The 22020-nt window shown below is 33.7% G+C and overlaps 1 protein-coding gene across 7 annotated transcripts in view; it reads right to left on the reverse strand.

Moving 5' to 3' along the window:
• The window catches only part of LOC129754834 (uncharacterized), a 249919-nt gene that overhangs the window by 167718 nt on the left and 60181 nt on the right, over window positions 1-22020 (reverse strand). For 2 of the 7 annotated variants that reach the window (XR_008739118.1, XM_055751064.1), the window contains exons 1-2: window positions 17086-17213; window positions 16494-16862 (exon numbers count right to left, since the gene is read on the reverse strand). The exons of 1 other annotated variant lie outside the window; for it this stretch is intronic. The gene's annotated coding sequence lies outside the window, so the exon portion shown is untranslated. Of the gene's footprint in view, window positions 1-6964; window positions 7359-7417; window positions 7512-16109; window positions 16431-16493; window positions 17214-22020 lie in introns of those variants that run through there. 4 more of the 7 variants (XM_055751073.1, XM_055751097.1, XM_055751104.1 and 1 more) reach the window with 4 other exon arrangements.

Genomic DNA, 22020 nt, shown 5'->3' on the forward strand with positions numbered 1-22020 from the left:
TTTTTTAAATTTTTAAATGGCACTATAAAAGCACTCCAGGTTGAAAAAGATCGAAACAAATGTTTCCTGGACTTAGTACGCAAAGTGAATGATATTATTTTTTATAAGTAAACAAAGCATTTTCATAAAGCTTTTGTTTTTCCATTGCCAATTAACGTTTCCAAACTTATCTTTTGAAGTCGAAACATGTACAGAATCTTAAGTCATCTACAAGTTTGCAACCGTTCTGTAGTTAGCTTTGAACATCCTCGAAACGAGGCATCAAATTTCCGGTGCTCTGTTGATCATTGGCAAAACCTCGACCTTAAACGTGGCCGAACATAACCATCGTCGTGTGGTTTTGTTTAACAAAATGGCATTGCCTCAGTTTCCCGCAAATAATCGTAAAGCCCGAGCAAGATGAGCAAATTTTAGTCAATTACCTGCTCAGTCATTTCGATGCTCATTAGCCTGTTAGGGTAACCACACTTATAGACACCCAAGTTACCAATGTTTTTTTGAAATTGACAAAATCAATATTGTTGGACTTCTTCATTTTCTTACACGTAAGCATTAAGACTAATGAAATCTGTTCCAATTACACCAATTTAACAAAGAAAAAACTTCATATCTTACCGTACACTTCATTCAAAATCGGTAAACTAACCACCAGATGCAAACGTAAGGCAAGTACCTGCTGTCGATCTCAGCGAAAAAGTGAAACCATATCGGCAGAATGAAGATGCTTATAGCCACCATTCATGTTTTGACGCTAATGCTGTGTCGGATGTGTTTTGTTTATCTGGCGAACGTGTGGAGGTCACCTTCCGAAGCTTAAGCTAGCAACGAGTAACAATTACGAGACAAATCTCTCAAAATAAACATCTTAAGGTAGGATGACTATTTTTGATTTCTTTGAATCCTATTTTGCAACATTTGCTTTTGGAGACTTCTATGATCAACAGAATATGAACCGCATTAAAGAATTATGAGTTGTAAGTTCAGTTTTTGACGGTCGCCATACATAGAGAAAATTGGTTTCGGATGCACAGGATATTGTTCTTTATTCTTTTATGCTTTTTCATATTGTTTTTATAGATCTTCAATCTAAAGCTCATGAACTCACTGTTATAACCAATTTCCATTCTGAGTAAGCTATAAAAGAAACTCAATCAACCGGTGTTTCTTAGATTTTTTTTAATTGCACATTTTTGTGTATTTTAACTAAAACCATTTTTCCTCAATTATCAGTGTAGTATATTCAATTACACGATTTTTTTTGTTAAACTTTGCAGCACTAATGTTAGTTATTCCATTTAAAACGGTGAGAAATTGCCTTTCTCGTGAAGATTATTTTATTGTGAGAATCTAGTATAATAAAAATTCAGGTAAAAGTTCATTTAGGTTTGGAAATACTTTGAAAAATACAGATCGACAACAATTTCGAAAAAAGGGTTTATTTGTAAATTTGTAGCTCGTTTTTATTGATTCAACTTCCTAATCTACACAAAAAAAATTCTACAGTGACCGAAACAGCTTTGACAGTTGAATTATTAATAATAACTTTTTTGTCTAAAAAGATACGAAATTATGACATTCGACAAAGTTGTTCAGCGGAAAATTTCCTTGCAGGAATTTATAAACTGGCACAAAAACCATAAGCAGGCTCGGTTCCACAGAAGAAACAAAAATGATGTTGATTTTTTCAGTACAAAATATTTCAATCAAGGATGAGTTTTGGATCTCAAAGATTATGGTTTTGAAAAAAAAATCAATATTTAATGTTAGACCCTTGCAGTATTTCTAGAAACTATTAAATTAAGAAATCGAATCAATATTTGAAAAAGACATTTTGAACGATAAAAAAAATTCAAGGTTTTTTAAGCGACCCACGACCGGAAAAAATCGACAAAATTGACTATTTTCCAAAAAATTTTTTTACGCATTTCCGACCAGAAAATTTTTTTCTTTTTATCGAAAAAACTTTCATGTTGAAAATTTTGCCTGATTAAAAAAATTTAAGGTTTTTTACGCGACCCCCGACCAGAAAAAACGAAAAATTAACATTTCACCAAAAAAAATTTCAAGTTTCAAATTTTGCATGATTCAAAAAATTCAAGGTTTTAACGCAACCACCGACCGACCGAAAAAAAATACTTTTCACCAAAACATTTTCAAGTTGAAATTTTTGCCTGTTTAAAAAATACTCACGGTTTTTTAATTGACCTCCGACCAGAAAAAATAGAAAAAATATGAAATTTTTACAAAATATTTTCAAGTTTAAAATTTTGCCTGATTAAAAATATTTAGAGCTTTTTACTCGACCCCCGACCAGAAAAAAACGACAATTTACCAAAAAATTTAAAAGTTCATAATTTTGCCTGTTTAAAAAAATTCAAGGGTTTTTATTTGCGACCCGACCAGAAAAAAATGATTTTTTACTAAAAAAATTTTATGTTGAAAATTTTGACTAAAAATTCAAGGGTTTTTTACGCCACCCCCGACCAGAAAAAAATGAAAAAATGACTTTTTACCAAAACATTTTCAAGGTAAAATTTTGTCTGTTAAAAAATTTAAAGTTTTTTACGCGATCCCCAACCAAGAAAACATAACTTTTTTCAAGCTGAAAATTTTGCCAGATTCAAACATTTTAACGTTTTGACGCGACTTCCGACCAGCCAAATCGAAAAAACAACTTTTGACCAAGAAATTTTCAAGTTTAAAATTTTGCCTGATTCGAAAAATTCAGGGTTTTTTACGCGATCATTAACCAGGAAAAATCCAAAACAAAATTGACTTTTTACCAAAAAGTTTTCAAGTTCATTATTTTGCCTTTTCAAGAAAATTCAAGGTTATTTACGCGACCCCCAACCAGAAAAAAATTAAAACTGTCTCCATACTCAAATAATATCAAATTGAAAATTTTGCCTGAAAATTCAGGGTTTTTACGGGACCGAAAATGAAAAAAAAAACACACTTTTAACCAAAATATTTTTTGGTTAAAAATTTTGAAAATTGAAGGTTTTTTATGCGACCCCGCTAAGAAAAAAATCGAAAAAATACTTTTTACAAAAAATGTGTTTATAATTTTGCCTCTTTTAAAAAGCTCAGGGTTTGAACGCGACCACCGACCAGAAATTCTAGAATATTGAATTGAAAATCTTGCATGATTAAAAAAAAACAATATTTTTTATGCTACCACCGACCAGAAAAAAGAATGCCTTTTGACCAAAAAAGATTCTAAGTTTCAGGGCCGTAGGAAGAGTGGCCTCACGGGGGGGGGGGGGGGGGATCTATTTTGATTATGATATATTTGTTCAAACAATGTACGCATGAAAAAAAATCAAAGAAATATTTTTTATTAATTATTACTTAACCATTTTAACTTTCTTTTTCATAAAAAGTTTTATGAATTACATAGTAAATTTTGAAAATACATCCGAATATCTTTAGAATGGTAAACTAGATTTGTATAAGGAATCCTTTGGTAACAAATAAGAGAACATACTTTCATCGATGGTTAAAATTTTTGAATAAGCTCTAAAATCTGGTCAATTTAGCTTATTTGATTTGTCCAAAAAATAGGTATTTATAAGAAAGACTTCGATTTGATAAAAAAAAATCTATGCTCGAAACAAATAAGCTAAATCTTCCAAACTTTTGAGCAAATTCGAAGATTTTAACAATTAATGAAAATATATTAAATTTTTTAAAGTAAAATTAATTGATGGAAGTTTTGCGGTTCTAACCTGATACTTTTGATTTCTATTCAAATTCAAGTTTTAGTTTGAAATTTGCTCTCGATAAAACTGTTTCTTACAAATTTGAAATTTTGAAATTGTAATAACAATCCAAATCATTAGTCTACGATCTCTTGCAATTTGATTTCCTCGACGAAATAGTAATCTTGATAATGAACACTCATTTATAAGCATAATCTTTAATTTTTTTTTTTACTGTTATCAAATGCTTTTTAAAAATCTGAATTTCAAATTTTAATTCTGTATCTGAATTCTGAATCTGAATATGAACTCAGGTTCAGAATTTAGATACAGCATCAATATTCAAAATTCAGATTAAGCTTATAAATGAGTTCAAATCATAAAAATTACTGATTGTGAAATTTCATGTTGGTTCTTTTTTAGAGTTTCAATACGATTTCTTAAATGTAAAAAAACAATTCCTGATTTAAGATTTCAGATCGATATTTCGATATGAGGGAAAAATGGAAATTTTATTCAGCCCTCAATCATCATTCTAGTTTTTTTTTTTTTATATATATTTGATGTCTTGGGATTCAATCTGAATTAATTATTTTTTTTTTTTAATTTTTTATCTGAATTCAAATATGACTTTCAAATGATAAGTTTTATTTTGAGTTTTCAATTCCGGATCGCCATTTTGAAGTATTGAATTCTGCAAAAAATTAAGTTGAGGAACTTTGGATCTGAAAATGAAACAAAAACTCAGGATTTTTTTTAAGCTATGATCATTTAGAGTCCGGACTCTTCATATCGACTACATTCCTAGAGTTCAAATATGCAAAATTTTGACAGCGTTGGTAATGAAATTAACTAACTCTTATTAAGATGTCTATGTTTAAGTGTTTTTGAGAAATTAACTATGAAAAAGGATATGGTAAAGTATGTTTGTTCAATCACCTCGGGAATCTTTCGTTGTCGAATTAAAAACTCATGAACTGTTGATTTTTTCAGAATTTTTTTTTAACCCAAATAGATAATTTGTATAAGGAGACTTACTAGAATGCACACGTTTTTCAATCTAGATACATAATACGAAATATGAAAACAGAAATACAATTCAGATTTTGATAATTGGGAACCAGAACTCTGAAATGAGTTTAATCTATTGAAAACTAGTTTTCAGAAATGAATTTCTATCATCAAGTAAGAAAATTTTGGATATCTGTAGCAGAATTCTGAACCTGGGATTAGGTTTCAAGGTTTTTTCATCTGAGTATGTTAATATTGAATAACCTTACTAAATCATCGAAACTTTATTAGTTAAGAATTTAAAAATTTGAGTATAGGGTAGAACACCTCGCTTGCTTTTCTGGATCCTCATGGGGGGGGGGGGAGGTTTAACCCTCAAACCCCGCCCCCTCCCCCTCCTCCCCCGATCGTACGGCCATGCTAAGTTCGTAATTTTGCCTGATTTAAAAAAAAATCAACGTTTTTTTACGGAAGAGTAGGCATTGACCTGATGGCATTGCACGTGTTTTTTTCGAGTCCGTGAAAATGTTTTTATTAAATTGATTGATTTTAAAATAATTCTTCTCATAATTTATTAGCAAATATTTGATTCGAGTTGCCGAATGTACATAGAAACACTAATCGCCGGAGTTGTGTTCAACCGACTTATGGACGGGCTTCAGGATGAGTTTCAAACTTGCTTATGACTGTCCAAAAATTTGCTGTGAGCAGAAGGTTCCAATTATTTGTTTGAGCAATTGAATCGAGGTTTCGAGGCATTCGCAATTTTTGTCGGAAAAACATAGTCCCTCGCTTTAGTAATCTGCAGTTTTTAGTTCATAACCATGTGTTGATCGAATTACGGGACTCGAGTGGAAGAATCTATTTGAATGCAGATCAGCCACAATTCAGTAATAACAGGTTGCTGGTAAGGCAACATCTAGGCGTGGCCTCGAAGCAGCTTGTTTGGTTGTAATCTCGAAGGGTCGCGTTTCAAATTTGGTTTCAGGACTAATTTTTTTCATTAGGTTGTTTGATTGCTTGAGTAAGCAAATAAAACAAATGTTTAGCAGAACTTCCGGCATGTATCGAACAAAAACAAAAACAAAGCAATGAAATCAGATGAATTGAGGTAATGAGAGGAATAAAGATGGATGCCCAGAAACCGGCAGCACCACATGGGCTGGTGGTGACCGAAAAAAGAGAAGAGAGGAGAGATTTTTTTGTTTTCGCTGATTAAACGATTACTTGTGAGCTGAACAGAAGGCCGTTCAATTCTGTAATGGAACCTAAGAGTTTCAAGAAGAACTTAAATTTTGGGCTGAATAAAACGAACTTCAGCACATTGATTATGCTGATTAAGCTGCGTTTGACCTGTTTAATGAAACTTTTGGTTGCTTGGCGAATAATGAATAGTAAATAGTAAATCAGTATTTAAAAAAAGTCAGAAAATTAGTAAAGAATTACATTGAAAAAACACTATCACTAAGTGAAATGATAATTCAAAACTTCAATATTCATTGCAAATTTCAAAAGACTCAGACTCAGTTAAGGAAAAATACCATTTGAAAAATATTTACTTAATCCGATAATTTTCTAAAAGAAGCATGAGAGCTCTAAAGCGGATTTCAATTTTCCGTTCAGCGAAAATCAACTCAAAATTAAGAGCTATGATTTACAAACTGCATGATCGTCTAAATTCTCCATCCACAGAAAAGTTGTTCCAATATTTTTTAAATTAAACTTTTGATTTGAAATTCCATCCATCTTTAAATTTAATATTTTCACTTTCTAAGTTCTTATTGTGAGTTTTTGAAACTTTTGAACCCTGCATTCACGTAATAGCTGAACGAGTCACCCCAACACACAATAAATATTCATAGAAAAATTTCGTGCTTTGCCTGCGATATATCTTATCAAGCAATCCATAACAAACTGCATCCCGAAGACGACACACGTGCTCCGACTTTTATATCTTTCGATTCCATAGACTTCAATTTTAGGTCCGGAATCATTCACCAATTTTTGGCGGGGGCTCGTCGACGGTTGCTGCCTAATTTGCATGTACTTTCACACCACACAAAACAACTACGATTCCATACCACGAGACGGGTATATAAAAAAAACAACTCAGAGGCTAAACACTGAAAAACATCGAGCACGCGCACCTCTCAAAAAAGCATAAATGCCTCCTGTAATGATGCCTAATATCGTTGTTTACCAACAAAAACACACAGTCCAATCCCCATATCTGGGTAGGTAGGGAGGCTTACCTAGCACTTTGGCACCGACCTTGATCGAATCTTGATCGACTCAGATCGGCACTCCAAAACACAAACACTGAGAACACACGTCCGGATATTTTTGTTATTTTTGTTCTTCTCTTCTTCTGGCGAAGTTCCGTGGAATGTTCTACATATCTATGCCATTCTAATGTGCGCAGAGCTAGAATGTTCAATTATTACAGTCCGCCTTCAATTCTGCCTTTTGGGTTAACCTCCTTTCGCTACCCCAAAAAGTGCGGGGCTTTAACGGAGGCAAAAACGAAATCAAGATCACTTTTTTTTTGCTTCTCTTCCAATGTCCCAACAGCTGTCCAAGGGCCCAGCTCAAGGACCGTCACCTTGATCTTTGCAAGAGACACACAAAAACGGCACCACGACCAAAAGTATGCAAATTCTTGACTCGTGCGAGCTGCTGTCTAGGGTTAATTGCGCAATACGTACTCGTGGGTCAAAAGTTGATAAGTAACTATACTTAAGTTGACCAAAAACAAGAAGAATTTCGGACCCGGGAGGCACGTCGTTTCAAACACTTCTGATGACCTTCACCATCTGATTGCATTCCACGGGGCAAATGGACGATACCCGAATTTGGTGTCCCCTCGAGGGGCAAACTTGTCAATCTTTATCGCACCGAGGAGGGTAGGGGGAAAATACCCCCGAGAAACTTCACTAAGTTATTTGAGTTTCGTTCACCCCGACTGATGACCGAAAATGAAACTCCACTTCGTTTCGGCCTGAAGAGATAGCAGTTATTGTTTTTGATATTGGTTTTGATATCTCTTGCTTCCAATTTCGAGTTTCACTGTTTTACGCGGCCGTGCAACGCACGAGCACACATATCAGGTGGGCACCTGCTGCCCAAATCCCCTCGTGCGCGTCCACTTGTCTTATCGATACAGATACACACATACAAAGACAGTCCGAGCGCCGTCCACTTCACGGTAGGCCGGCTCCAGTGCCTAACTTGGCCGATGATCAGCTGCGCTTGGGGCCAACCCCGCGAAAGGGGGTGCTTTCTATCTGTTCGGCATTCGGCAGCGCAGAGACAGCAGCCTGCAGCCGGACCTCGATTTGATTCAGAGGTGCCAAACCTTCAAGAAAGTTCTCCTGATATTTCGAATGTTGTTAGACAATTTATAAAATATCCAAGAATTATGTTAGAAAAGCTACACAATCACTTAGAACTTAAGGTTTCGGTTCAAATATGTTAGATATGCCGAAAGAAACTCGGATTTTTTCTCCTTTTACTGGATATTCAATGGAAAATTTGAAACAAGACTGCTCATGTTTTCCGAAAATATGAGGGAAACTTCCCAAATTGTGCCCGAATTTATTATTTGAAAAATCAATAAAAAATCAATTTCCTATAAAAACTGTTGTTTTTTTTTTAATAAACACTCCAAAAGCGACAAGAAATCTGATGTCCATTCAGGGATTTTCTATGGAGCAAGCTATATATATATATACTAGCTGATCCCGTACGAACTTCGTTTCGCTTTAAATCATTGGTACGTCAAAATGAGTTTAGAAAATGAGTTCGAAACATTCTTTCGACAATTTTGGGGAAAAAATTCAACAGTGTTTAAAGTCGCTACTCTTACTATTACTTGAAATTCAAATTAAACGGTTGATTGGCTTTTTATTAAAATTTATGTGAGAGTGTTTTCTTCTCGATCGGTTGCAAAATCTAGACATTATGGCAGAAACATGTACTATTTGTTTGTGTGCACGACTCTTTTGCTTGACCTTCACACTTAAATTGGTATCAATTAACTGCCTCCAACAAAATTATTGCACAAAACACTGAACTTTCAATGAAACCCTCTTTTTCTGTCCCATGGCCCGAAATTCGACTATTGAAACCAATTTTACGTTCCTCAAAACTCCCTTGTGCCATTTTTTTTTTTTTTCAAATTATATGTAAAATAACGTCAGGAACTTGAAAACAGTGATCAGTGAATATAGACGCCCCTTTCGCCGACCCTTGACACGGAACATGCTACCTGGAGTCAATTGCTCATAGTTTATAACCCTCATCTGAACATTTTCATCTCATTTCGATGCATGATCACGACAATATCGCGAAAACAGTGAGCAACTAACCGGCCGTCCATTTTTTGACCACGATTCAAAACTTGACACCTGAAATCAATAATCTTTTCTGTTAAACTCCCATGTGCCAATTTTCATTACAATTCTATGCTCAATCAAGAGAGTATCGTAAAAACAGTGAACAGATAATAACCCCTTTTACCGACCCCTGAGTCAAGATTTGAAACCTGAAAGCAAAAGAGCGTCCCTCAAAACTCCTTGCGGAAAATTTCATCTCAATCCAATGTAGAATAACGTCAAAATCGCAAAAACATTAAAGTTGGGTATGGACGACTCCTTCAGCCGACTTCTGATCCGCAATTCGAAACTTGAAATCGATTGCTAGTCTTTGAAAACACTCATGTGCAAATTTTCATCACAATCCAGTGTAAAATAAAGCCAATATCGCAAAAACATTAATCAGTGGATATGGACGACCCCTTTTGCCGACATCAACCCCTAAATATGATAATTGTAATCGATTGCTCGTCTCTCAAACACTCATGTGCAAATTTTCATCACAATCCAATGTAAAATAAAGCCAATATCGCAAAAACATTAATCAGTGGATATGGACGACCCCTTTTGCCGACATCAACCCCTAAATTTGATAACTGTAATCGATTGCTCGTCTCTCAAAACACTGATGTGCAAATTTTCATCACAATCCGATGCATAATAACGCCAATATCGCAAAAACATTAATCAGTTGATATGGACGACCCCTTTGGCCGACCCCTGACCCAAAATTTGATAACTGTAATCGATTGTTCGTCTCTCAAAACACTCATGTGCAAATTTTCATCACAATCCAATGTAAAATAAAGCCAATATCGCAAAAACATTAATCAGTGGATATGGACGACCCCTTTTGCCGACATCAACCCCTAAATTTGATAACTGTAATCGATTGTTCGTCTCTCAAAACACTCATGTGCAAATTTTCATCACAATCCGACGGAAAATAACGTCAATAACGTGAAAACAATATTTGTCTTGTATGGACGACCCCCTTCAGAAGGGGTCGTCCAAAAATCTAAAAACATTTTTCATCATTCCTGGTCCTAATGAGCATCCATGCCAAATTTCAGATCTCTAGCTCTTAAGACGGCTGAGTCTATAGAGGACAAACAAACAAACAAACAAACAAACAAACAAACATACAGATAATTGCTTTTTATATATATAGATATATAGGTCAGTACTGTAATCCGAGGTAATATTGATCACTATTTTCAATATTTTTCGATTATTTTTTCTGTTAAGGAGAATGTGGCTTGTTTTATATTTTTGAAACCAGTTCTGGACCCCTATGAACGTAAAACATGGTTGCAGAAATTTATTAGACTACTTCAAATTTGATTTAAAAATCGATTTCGTCTCTGTTTTGAATCCGATGCTTTGGGTTAACATTGATCAGTCTCTATTTTCGACAAGATTAACGAGTTTTCTAGATCATAAAGGATACAAAACACTAAAACACCTTCATAATATTTACAAATGCTAGTTTATAAATTTTACCTTGATTTTTGAAGTTAAAAAAAAACATTTATAATCGAAAAAAGAACTATTATGTTGCATATATTTAGGGGCAAAAATTAAATTGATGTCTAAATAGTTTGAGCTACAAAATACAAATGAAATTTTTACTTCATACATTCCTGATAGCCCTCCCACTATTTCCATTTTCATTTTTTTTCGAAGTTAATCATTTGATAGGGTTATCAATACGGGCGTACGCTTGGAAAATGTCCATATTTTTCAAATATAAAAAAATACTGAATGACTATAAAAATAGTACTATAACTATAAATATACAAAGGAAAAAAGTTGTTCTTTCACTTTTAACAACCCGTTTGCTTCTAAATGCTTTTTGGTGTCCCCGATTTGATCCAGAGGAGAGTTGTTTGTTTGTGAGCCTTCGAAAAATAGATATTTTAGGATTTTGAAATCACATTTTTACTACCTGAAAAAAAAATTCCTATACAAATCAAATTTTTCCTATTTGATACTCAATAGGTTTTTAAATGTAGAAAACAGTTTTTAATAATTCAAATTATAGACTGAGTTATTGACGATTATGTGCAAACATTTATTTTTGGTCAAAATTACCCCTGCGATCAAAGTTATCCCGTTTTACGGTAACTTAATTGAAATTGCACTTGACTTGTTTGCAGTTGCAGTTGTCTAAAAACCATTCAGATCGTAACTATTTCTAGAATTTTAAGCAGTTCTAGTAAAGGCATAGATGCAATCTCATTGGCAAAAAGTTATATTGTAGTTTTTCTCGCCCAAATTACATTTTTCCTTATTATTTAACTACCACTTTCAAATTCAAATCCATGGAAGCGGTTCGAAAGAGTTATCAAAACATCGCTAGGCTACATACAATCATAGGCATTTCTAAGTCCGTTAGTTAAATAAGAATTTTTTCGTTTCAAGCAAAGATAAAGCTTTATTAGGTTTATGTTATCGACCGTTTTTATATTTAATGTTTTATTTTTGGCTATTTTTCGGTCTCGGATTTCCTCAAGGGTATAGTCTAACTGTTCCAAATTTCTTATCAACATGACTAAGCAGCAAAGTCACCGACAAAAATCTGAAATTTTGACAGAAACAACATTTGTTATTCTGTTGTTCGATTCAAAAATTTTGTGACGATTTTCTGTGATGCTAAGTATTTTCAGAAATTTCAGAAAGAAAAGTTTTGCCGAACATCGATAAATTTAGTTTTTCTTGAAATCAGGCAATCGACATTACCATAGTCATAATAAGATGGTCATGTATCAGCTGTAAAAAGCCTATCCAAGTGGCATCTAATAAAACTCATGAAAATCAATAAGTTCTGTACAAAAATTCTAAACTCAAAAATGTAAACTGTAACTTTGAAGAAGTTTGTTTAAAAATGTGTGAAATTATGTATTTTTCAGTTGTTTTAATAACATCGCTCAAAATGCAGCAATTTAACGATCTTAAAGTTTTTTCATCGTTTGAAGAAAAGGTCTGGTCATCGAGGACAAAATTTGAATTGTGAAAAAAACTTTTAGAAAATGGACATAGAAGAAGGATTTTAAGTCTTCTTATTAAATAACGATAATAACGCTGGGAAGACAGTGATTCACTAAAAATAAATTTTTCTCGCTAAAATTTTTCGTTGTAATTAAGCTACATACTTCCAGTTTAAACTGAAGAGATGACAAACAGTAGTATCAGTTAGAACAAAAAGAGTTTCTCCTAGAAAACAGTTCAAACCTTTTTCGAACCACAGAAAGTTGAAGGTCTTTCTGTGGTTCGAAAAAGGTTAGAATTTTCGTTTCTAATAAAAAAAAAAGGTAACAAACGATCTTTTTGTTTGTCAAATCGATTCAAATCGATTAAAAAATTCAAATTTCTTAAAAATGATGAAGAATTAGTCATGCAAAAAATAATTCAATTTCAATTTGGCCCCAATTGCTGCAAAAGGTTGCTCACCTGTGCTCTACTGCATACGAACCTATAAATGTATGTCATTGACATTTTTTTCACAAAAAAATTGTTTAAAAACGGGTTTGGTTTGGTTTAAAATTGTTTAAATTCATTTGCTGTACTGAATTATGTTAAAAAATTTGAAAAAAAAACATCGAGAACACCTAAATCTTAAAATTTTGGAAAAAATTATCTCATTTCTTACACTATTTTAATGATCAAAACTATCGGAATTACATTTTTTTTTGCATTAATGACTAATTTGGTGATCAATAAAGTCATTATCATTAACATATTTTTTTTCAACGGATTCATAGCCCATGCAGTAAAGGATAAATAAACACTAATATTAACTTTTCGTTCATCATTATCTATTGAAGTTGGCGTTGTTTTATACACTCTCAACCTTTTTCCCTCTCTTCTTTTTTTGAAAAAAAATCCAAAATTAAAAAATACTTGTAGCTGCTTGAATTGAAAAATCAGCATAACTGATTGTCTATTTCAAATAAACCACAACGGTCTAATATTTGGATATCGAATTTCATTGAACTTTCATTGAATCTTAAAATGAAAATTTCCATGTTTTTCATAATCAAATAACTTTTTCCAGATTTTGTTCAATCAAATTTTAAGACCTGTGTCGTTTCTTGAGTAACTGAAGTTCAGTTTCATGATTTTTCTAACTTTTGAGAAATCGAGATCCTTTCAATTGAATTTCTTTCCTTGATTTTTTTTCCATTGATTTTCCTTTTAAAAAAATTTATGTCCTCATCTTCCGGATTCTGCGGTCGATTTTGCATCAGAAAATTATGGTCAGAAATTACAGTAGAACAGATTTTGCATCTTGAAGGTGAAACAATTTGCTATCGATTACCCATACTTCATTGTTGCGTATGATCAACAATATTAGTGAATTGATTACGGAAAAATGATTTTGTTTTATCGACTCTAAATGTCAATTCAGAACGAAGACAAAATGAAAATAAAAAATGGTATGGTTTTCTACATTTTCAAGGTATCATAAGGTATTTTTTTTAAAAGTGTTAATAATTTATTTTCCCGAAATTCTGACTGTTTGAAAAAAAGCAATATTTTTTAAATTTTGAAAAATGGTGGGGAATCGTGGGCCACCAAATCCAAATTGACCAAATAACATGCAAAGTTTATGAGTTGACCCAAAACTGTGATTTCCTAATACATTTCGTTATTTTAAAGCAATTTCAGATGATGAAATAAAAAAGAGAGCTGTGTATGATCGCATATATTCCAAAACCTGGCTCGCGAACGTTTTGGCAATTATCTTATATAGGATGGACAAAATATTTTTCATAACTCTTTATTTGGCATAAGAAAACTTTACAGATGGGTAAAACGCATTTTAAGTTCTGAACGTGTATAAAAACATAAAAATATGGGTGGTTCTAGATGTGTGGCCCACGATTCCCCACAAGCAATGATTTGCAAATTGGTTGCGTTTGTGTGACTTATTGATGTTTCATCAAAAATTCCTTTTCCACGTGAAAGATCATGACAAAACTAAGATCATAAACGTATGAGCATATTTTTGTTATGCACTTTAGGTTCCCCATCGATGAAATTAGCGGGTGTTTTTTAATTATGTAAGTAAATTTTTCTAACTTTTTTTTGCTTGATAAATAGAAGCATACTAGCTGACCCGGTAAACTTCGTTTTACCCGTTACTTAATAAATCTTTGGAAATGTTTACAGTTCCTTAAATTCTTAGTGCTCGTTTTTATATATAAGATGTGATGAGATAATTTTGTATGGGGACCCCCTTTCATAAAAAGTGAGATTGTTGAAACTATTATACAAACCATCTCTGACCCAAAAAACCCTCGGATACCAAATTTCACTTCATTCCGACCGACCATTCATACGTGATGTTGTTACAAAGAAAACGCCTCCATTTTTATATATAAGATGATGCGTATTTCAGTCAACAACATATAGGAATATATGCTCACGCAAAGCGACGACGATAACAGTTGGTTTGAGATTTTTATCTCAACACACATCTGAGATATTACAAGTGGCCCACGTTTCCCCATGGCCCACGATACCCCACTCTCCCCTACATTTAATGCATTTGTTAAATGAATTAAAACCACTTTTATATATAAGCACTCTTATATCTCTCTGCATAACTCTCATATTTTAACCATCGATGAAAAAGGAACAAAACTAATACTAGGTATTGTAACATGTTTTTAACAAAAGCTTAAATTCTTTGCGTATTTTTTTGGAGAAACGAGCCATCGAAAGAAAAATAAATGATTAGTAAAAAAAATGGTAAAAAACAACTATTTTTCTACAGTGTTGTTAACAATTTACAGACCCCGGTCGATTTTGGCAGCACGCCTGTATATTTTGTGTTGCCAAAATCGAATGTTGCCAAAATCTAACGTTTTTTCTGTCCTTTTTTATTCAAAGTAATCAAAATTTATGCAAAACATAATATTATTCTCAATATAAATCGATAGGTTCAATAATATTTGTTTTAAGCAGTAATATCAGAGTTATTACAGCTTACAACTAATATAATTGAGCCAATCTTAAATATTTAATGCTAATATCATGTTTAACTTTAATTTTGCTTAGTTCAAAATATAAATTAAAAAAAAAAAAAAAAGAAAATCGAAAGGGGTCTGTACATACAAAAGAATCTATAGATTTATTTTTTCGGTTTCTTATTTATCTTTTGGATCTATAAAACAAGAACTGTTGAAGAAAATAAACTTATTTCATACGCCCTCAATTTAGTCAAAATCAGCTTTTGAATTCATGACTCTACCAAAGCAATAAATTTCCGTAAGGTAGTTTTCAATACAATGTCTCATAGATTTGGTGTACTGATTATCTGATGAAATGAGTTTATATTTGCGTTGCTTAATGTAAGTTGAGCTAAAACTTGATTCACAGTTCGTAAAAATCGATCCAAGTTCGATCCATGCAGAATTTTTTTTAAAAACATTCTTGATAACTTTCTGAATTCTTTTCATCAATATAATTGGTTTATTTGAAGTTATTTAATATTTTCAGAACTTTTCAGTAGACTTTGTATAATTTACTCATATCTCATTCATGTGAATGAAATATTCGATAAATATATTACGTTCTGGTCATTTGAATAATGCAGCTTCCTAAACAATTCCGGTTTATAAGATTTGTATTCCTGAGAAAATTCCACGTAAAAAGAGTCTGTGGAATCATTTTTTGGTATTGTACGTTTAACATTTTCCAATGTGCAATATTGCTTTTGTTGGTAATTTTCACATCCCTTGAATCCCATACAAAAACTCTTCCCTCCCAAAAACCCGAAACTGGCATCCTTCGCGCTGTCTTCTCCCAGTTTTCCTTCGCGCGCAATTTTGCGCGCAATAGCACGGTTCGACCATAATTTCACTGGGATCGGAGCCACAATCTCTCTCTGTCGGGGGCACAATCGCGCCACCTTGATATCACTTTTACCCCACACGACCCATACCCCAATCTCACAGTCCCTGTTGCAAGATGACCACAGTCAGCCACATTGAACTGACTGACCGAAATTTCGCACCTTTCCTCCAAGAGCCGGAACGGATTCGGTCACGTTTGAAATGTGCTGCTGTTTGTTGCTTAACTTGGTCGTTGTCTTTGCTCGATGGTTCGTTCCAAGAGTGCCACATGTCGCTAATCAAAATTTGACGGCGGACTTTCCGAGAAAATCACGGCAGTACAATAACAATCACACGTCTGAAACATTCCGATGGCCTTTGACAAAGGTTACATTAACACTTTTGTTATCTTGAATATGGCTCGTCATGACTTGCTACTACTTCTTGGGTCCCCTATCAGAAATTATCTTCGATGTTCGATCTTCCGGAAGAGGCAGAAGAATGCAGCCACTTGACGTAACTTTCCGTAACTCTCTCTATAATACGCATCACACCAACACACTTACACACTTATCAGGGAACCAGGTTGTCCTCCTTCCACGACGAGGCGATAACCGGGAGCAAGAGACCTACAACGAGTCCACTTTTGTATGGCACGGTCATTTCTTGGGAAACGAAGATCGCCAAGGTAAAAAATAAGCAAGACACAGTTTTACACCGCGACCGCGACCGCGACCTACTACGGAATCGAAGAGCAGGTTTTCCACACCCCTAGCCCTTCTTTTCACTTGCACACAGCACTGCACTCTTTCGAGGGGAGGCACAAGGTGCAATCTTCTTCCTTATCACGCTACGCGAAGATGCGTCGAAGATGCATTGCAACAACAACGATAATTCCCACCGGAGGAGAACCTACTGCGATGGGTAATCGGCTACTTTTTTTTTTTTTTTTTTTTGTTTCGATTATAGTCGTTTTACCATCTTTATGGCATTCGCGACTTTATCAACGTTGCAGTTGGCGGATCGTTATTGAAAAACTTATCCGGTACAACTGTGTTCGATATTTACTCTTGGGCTCGAACTCGCGGACATCGGCTCAGGAGACAACAGACTTGCCAACTGAGCTATATCACAAGCCCGTAATCGGCTACGGAAAACCGGAATACCGGAATTGTTCAGACCCGCAGCAGTAGCAACAGTGCACACACGGGAAAAGCTCGAAACCACAAACGACCGATTCGCAAGCGAACAACGCACGAGAGCGACCGGAGAACGACGACGTCGACTGGCAAGTGACGGATATCGCCGATCTGCTGCTTGTGGGGCACCACCCATCAGCGGTGGTTTCTCACCGGGTAGGAACTCACCAGGTGATCGTCGTCGTTGCCGTCGTCTTCGAGAGATCCTCTTGTAAACCTTCCGATTGCTGTCTCGGTTTATCGAAAGCGGGGTTTTAATTTTTTTGACCACAACCAACCGACTTCGGCTGAGGAGTCTTGCTCGGTAGAAGGTTAGTCGGAAGCACAGGTGCGTGAGTCCCGTGAGCACCGACCGCAGGTGACCGGGTAACCTGTTGTTGTTGTTGATGAGTGTGGCGTTGCGCTGAATGGCGCAGCAGTAGGCGTCGCGGTTGAACGAGCAGCGGTTTATGCAAATTTTTGTTGGTTTGCGATCGATCGGCTACTTTCTTCCAAGAGGGATTTGAAACAGGATTTGGTAACCTCTACGGAGAGCGTGTGGCTGCGAAATTCTTGAGGAATGACGATTTGCGTTTCTTCGCTGGTTTCGTTGAAGTCTTCGAGAGTTAACAGTCGTTTTGGGCAATAAGCTTTTAAGCCTGGTAGGGTTTTTAATTTTGAACTGTTGAAATTACAACACATTTGAATGCTAAATATGCAATACCCGAATCCTGTGATTTTTTATCTAAACTCTGTGATCTTCAATAAAAATTTCGCAAGCGTTTCTGTAATGATGGACAACACAAAATTAAGGGGCCTCTATTTATAAAGAGTACTGTATTTCGGTGCAATCCTAAACCCTATACTACATACGAAACCCATCAATGTTTTTGATGTTTTTTTTTACTTTTTTTAGCTTAGTTCAGTATTGCAACAAATTTCAAATTATTTTAAAAGATAAAAAACCAGGAGCAATAATAAAAGCCAAAAATCATTCTTAACTTTTCATCTCTTTTTTACAATATTAAATGAAAAAAAAAACTCCGAAAACCTAGTGTTCAATGGTCGGCTTCAACCAGGCCGAACTGAGCGCTATGCCAAAATCTAGAAACAACAAAAATTGAATCTCATATAAATAATATCCAAGTTCGAAAAAACGAACATGAAATCCTTGGATTATAAACTATCAATTTTGGTCCAAAAACTTCATATTTTTATTTCTCTAGATCAAGGGTGAACAACCTTTTGAACCCACGGGCCAATTTAATTTTGAAATTTTGTCGGCGGGTCGCACTTAAAATATTTTTTTTTTTAAATTTTCTGGAGCTTACCACCAGTGATAACCAATCATGTGAAAAATATATTTTCAAAAAAATCACCGTCTTCTTAGCGTTGGAAATGGAATCGCTAATTGACTTTCTGTGATTTTTTTCCACAATTAAAACCTCGTTTTTTTAATTGAAGTTCTGTATCGGATCGTTGCATGTTGAGCAGAATTGTCGAAATTACAGAAAAATTTTCATTTTCACATATTTTTAAGTTGAAAACTACATTCTTGATTCTGGAATTTTTATCCAGGTTTTTCTAATTTTTAATCTTAATAAGATATCATTGAGATAGGATTTCTAAAGCTATATTATTACTTTGGTAATGTGGAATGAGTTAATTATAATTTAAACAACCGAATTTATCGGTGATTGTTATAAATGTTCTTTCAAATTACTGAAAAAAGCATCACATCACATATAATCGCAAAGACTTTTTGAATTGTATTACAGAATTTTGGATATCTTTTGTTCTCACCAAGAACTAATAATCTTTGTCGATAACTTTGATGCCGACTGATTCATGTTGATAAAAAATCTTAAATCGTTCACCCAGGATTTATTATTAAATATTCTTAATTTTTGTCAATATTCAGAAGAAAAAAATATTTCTCAAGGTTTTGGTTTAATATTTTTACTAGTATTTGAATACTAACAGAACAAGCCTTTTTGTCGAATTTGATGAAAAAAAATCCGCTGAGCACATTTTTTATCATACTACTTTATTTTAGCTTTAAACGAAAATATGTATTGACTTGCCGCGAGCCGCATGTTGCTCACCCCTGCTCTAGATGAAAGTATTTACACATAAAGATGAAGTGTTTCGAAAAAAATACTGATGGCTTTTAGATTGGTATGTTCGAATCCCTACCATTTAATACTAGGTTTTTGGAGCCCGTCATTTTGACGGGTTTGAAATTTTACTAAGCAAGTTAAATAAAATACAAGTTTCTGTTTCTGACAATCTATTTTTCTGACAAATGCACTTTTACGCTGAGATTTTTTCTAAAGTTTCCTTATATAGAATTTACATATTAGATATGAATCTATTTTAACGGAAGCCCTTCTTTATTTTTTCGATCGTAATATTGGTACATCGGGGAACATTGCTTCATCGTTTCTGAATAATAAAACATGATTTGAAGTAGTTTTACTTTCAGAATTTGAATCTGCTGTATTTTTGGTGATCTGATGGTTCAAAACTTGAATGTACGTTGATTTTTAGGAAAACAAGTCGGTTTTACAAAAAAATAATTTGCTCATCAAAAAAATGTTAATAAATTAGTTCCTTCTTACAGATTTTAAAGTTTTACCATTTGATTAGATGTTTTAGTTTCCAGAGTTTAAAACGTTTAACGTTTTAAAAAAAATCATTTCAAACCATCAAAAACCGTGTAGTGTTTAACCAAATTATTTTATTTCTTTTTGTACGGGATTTTCATCATTGTCGAATAAATAAATCATTGCTCTAATCATTCACTTCTTTAGTTTAAAAAGAATTAATTGATACTTTTAAAATACAGCACACTACATAAAGAAAAGAATGGTAAGAATCAATTTTTTTTCACTAAAGACAGAAATAAAATAAACAAATTCTAATCATCCACCTGAGTAAACTGAACTTGTAAATGTTTGTTCTTAAGAATGATGTTTTAAAATTGCATAACTGACATTTAACAATCAAAAGATATAACTGATAGTGTTCTAAAACGTTGTGGTAAGATTAGTTTCTTCTAAACTGGAAAACTTGTTTTAGTTCTGACTTTCAAGTTTCATTGATTAAGAGTGTACACAAATATTATTCCTATTCCTTTGTCATAATTTATCGGAAACATCTGGCATCTCTACTCTCATAAAAGTAGTTCGCTACTTGTGATTCTCAGGCGGAGAAAACGTCATTCAAGATGTGTTCATGATGCTTCAGAAAGGGAAAATCTCAATCTCATGAACTTTCGCATCCTTACTTTTGACCAAGAAAATGGGTTGTGTTGTCATGGATGATTAACCCTACATTAAGCTCGACTGTAAATTCTGCCTAAACCATAATTTTATTCCCTTTCTCGGATAAAGGATGTTTCAGCATCAGCAAAGGCCATTTACACCGAGAAATTAGGAATTTTTTTTTTTTTGAAAAAAGAAAATAAATCCTACTATTTTTGTCGACATTACTAGAGGTCGTTTTGATAATAAAATAGATTTTAGTTCCTTCAAAAAGTTTTTTTGAAGACTTCAAAACGATTGGACTCACGCTTAAAAATACAACCAAGATTCTTTATGGTTAAAACTTCGTCAAAACTCACAAAATTTTATGAAAAGGTTAAATTCAAAAGAAAAAAAAAACTTCTGTAACTTCTTTTCTCAAATAAATTAAAAATATTCCTGTTCTGCAAGAAATTTAATCATAAACTTGAGATCTAGAAATTGTATATTCCAGTTCTGCCTGATAATCGAGGGGTTTGGGATCAGAAGGATACAAGTGCCTAAATGATAGTTTCGAGAAAACGCGCTTCAAAGATGTGAAGGTGCTGGATTTTTCATATATTTTTCGAATTTGAGCAGTTTTGATTCAATCAAAAATGTGTTCAAAAAAATATAAAAAATATTTTTGCTCCAGATGTACATTGGAACATGAGGAATCGTTAGGTATACTTAACTCGAAATTGATGATTTTGGCACTTGCACCCCTCTGATCATGAGGGCCTCAATTTAAAAACTATAAATAGATTTTTCCTTAACTTGAAATATCAACACTTAAACCCTCCAAATCTTCAGCGCTCCCAAATAAGTCAAAATGAGCTAATAAAATCCTTAATACCTCAAAAAAATGGGTAATTTTGAAAACCGGTGTTATGGTTTGAAGAAAGTCTTAAACAAGTTTTCAAAAGGAATCCAATAATCAGACTTTGAATATTCAAGCCAGTCATAGCTTGACAGTTCAGATGCCAAAGTTCGGCGATCTGAACATCTCCCAATATTACGACACTTACAACAAAAAATATCAAACAAAAAATTTTTCCTCTGGGGACTCAATAAAATAGCTCGAGACTTCATGTGAGATCTTGGAAACTATGATCTGCATTTTTGTTTTCTTACATTGAAATATACCTACATAAATAAAAGATAATATATTTTCCAGTTCCTTACCAAATCAAGATGCTGGAAAAATATATGATAAATAATGAAAACAGTGATGAGTGAAAATTAAAAAAATATTTCAAAATAAGGGATGACAATTAACAGGAGTAATAAAAAATAGCTTGGAATTTTGACACACCTTAAAGTAACTTTAAAATACCTAGTTAAAAATCTTTATACATAAAAACATATAATCTGAAATCGAAAAAAATCTTAAAATAAAAAAAAAATAACTTTTCTCTTCCAAACCAGGATAGAAAACCTTCCCTACTCACGCAAGTAACTTCAACGCAAAAGGAGACTTCAACAGCCGGTTCGAAAACGAACCCCACTGACCGGACCGGAAACGATTTAGCCAAAGGTGGAATGTCACAATTGCCATAATTTAAAAAGCCGAAAATACCTAATCATGCGCTGTTCAAACATTTACGTCACCAGCAAAATCCGGTCATTTG

Source organism: Uranotaenia lowii, chromosome 1 (assembly GCF_029784155.1).
Source record: "Uranotaenia lowii strain MFRU-FL chromosome 1, ASM2978415v1, whole genome shotgun sequence".
In the NCBI taxonomy this organism is placed as follows: Eukaryota; Metazoa; Arthropoda; class Insecta; order Diptera; family Culicidae; genus Uranotaenia; species Uranotaenia lowii.